This window comes from Acomys russatus, chromosome 2, assembly GCF_903995435.1.
Source record: "Acomys russatus chromosome 2, mAcoRus1.1, whole genome shotgun sequence".
Lineage (NCBI taxonomy): Eukaryota > Metazoa > Chordata > Mammalia > Rodentia > Muridae > Acomys > Acomys russatus.
The window spans coordinates 95,009,514-95,011,599 of NC_067138.1; the positions used below are offsets into that span (position 1 = coordinate 95,009,514).

The following is a 2,086-nucleotide window of genomic DNA, read 5'->3' on the forward strand; positions in this document are numbered from 1 at the left end:
TATTTTTAAGGACTTGGCTCCCACAACTAGGGAGGCTTGGGGAGTTCAAAATCTGCAGGATAGGCTAGAGAGCTGGAAAGAGTTATCTTCCAACGAGATCGATCTTTTCTAATAAGGCTTCCAAGTGACTGAGTGATGTCCACTCATAACAGGAAGGGTAAATTTAGTCAGTCCACCAATGTAAATATTAGACTCATCTTTCAAAAGAATCACCCCCAAAATCTACTGTAATATTTGTCCAAAACTGTGGGTAACTGTGGCCTAGCCAAATTAACTATCACAACACATGGGGCCCCAGTTTTTGTCAGCATGCTCCATTCATGCTCCAGCAGGCATTGATTTCCCATAATCCCCTTTCCCAGTGTTGGTGATGACTGCTCTCCCAGGAGCAGAGAATGCAAACCTGAGGTGGGAGAGTTAAAAGGCTGACTCACAGCCCAGCTCTCACAATAGCCCGGGAGCATTCTGCATGGCTGCCTCTATCTGCAGGAGCTCTCTTATTTCACATTCAATTCCCTGTGAATGTCTCGCAGAAAACCCAGCGACTCTGTCTGTCAAATGAATGTACACATTCATCCATTCTTATGGGAATTACATCCAGGAAATCTAGATTAATCCCAGATCAAAACTGTCAATGTAACCAACAGATGCTCGCTGGAACATAGACATAATAACTATGTCAACACACAACTGCACTTTTCCAAAAATCCTGCATCCAAAATTTGAAGCTTGACAGAGTTCTTAGGGAGAAGTTTGTAGTGTATTTTCATGGATACATGAACTTCTATGTTAGGCTTTTTTTAATACCTTTACAGGGTTGGTTGTATTGCTTCCTGCTTGCAATCTCATCACTCAGGAAGGTGGACTAGGAGTTCAGTTGTATCTTGAGTTCAAGAACACTGTCTCAACCTCTCTCCACCCTAACATACATACACACTAAATACCTGTACAATCCTACCTATGATTCCAAAACCAAAAGTAATTGCAGGAAATATTACTGTTCAGCGTTAGATTTTATTTTGTCTGTACTGCCTTTCAGAAAACTAGAGATGATGTCCAGGCTGCCGGCGTTGTTGGGGTTCGAGCTGCTGGTTGCGGGCTCGCACCTGCACAGGATCACAAGCCGGCAAAGTGTGTGCCGGGCTGGGCCTACCTGGTGCGGAACGCAGCACCGGGCTTCAGAGACCATGGCGAGCGCCACCGTGCGGTACCTGAGCCAGGAGGACGCTCAGGTGGAGGACGAGGAACTATTTAATGAATAGTTCAGTGTGGAGCTGGCCAGGCTGAGCTGTGCCACGGCCATTGCCAACACATATCTCCCCCCCCCCACGTCCATGTCCAAGAGCCCCCCTACTGTTTTGGTCATCTGTGGCCCTGGGAATAACGGAGGTGATGGCCTGGTCTGTGTGCGACACCTCAAACTTTTTGGTTACCAGCCAACTATTACCCCCAAAGACCTAAAAAAACCACTCTTCACTGGGCTAGTGACTCAGTGTCAGAAGATGGACATTCCTTTTCTTGGTGAAATGCCCCCAGAGGCCATGATGGTTCATGAGCTGTATGAGCTGGTGGTGGATGCCATCTTTGGCTTCAGCTTCAAGAGTAATGTTCGGAAGCCATTCCGCAGCGTCCTGAGTGCCTTGAGTGGACTCACTGTGCCCATTGCTAGCATCGACACTCCCTCAGGATGGGATGTAGAGGAGGGAAATCTTGGTGGAATCCTGCCAGACTTACTCACCTCACTGACAGCACCCAAGATGTCTGCAGCCAACTTTTACTGGCCGATATCATTACCTGGGGGGTCGTTTTGTACCACCCACTCTAGTAGAAAAGTACCAGCCGAACCTACCAGCCTACCCTGACACAGAGTGTGTCTACCATCCTACCCTGACACAGTGTGTCTACCGTCTACACTAAGGGAGGTGGGTGGGCAGGTTTCTCAATAAAGACTTGGTACCTTCTCTCTTGAAAAAAGAAAAGGAAAGGAAAGGAAAGAAAGCTAGAGATGCATGATCTCGGAATTATTGGACATGTACTGAATTCACTGAACTCCCAGAATTATTAAATAGGTTTTCTTTAAAACATC

General features: G+C 46.8%; 1 pseudogene; it reads left to right on the top strand.

The window, feature by feature from the left end:
* Positions 1-1,052: 1,052 nt before the first annotated feature.
* On the top strand, positions 1,053-1,862 carry LOC127207327 (NAD(P)H-hydrate epimerase-like; annotated as a pseudogene).
* The last annotated feature ends 224 nt before the right edge of the window (positions 1,863-2,086 follow it).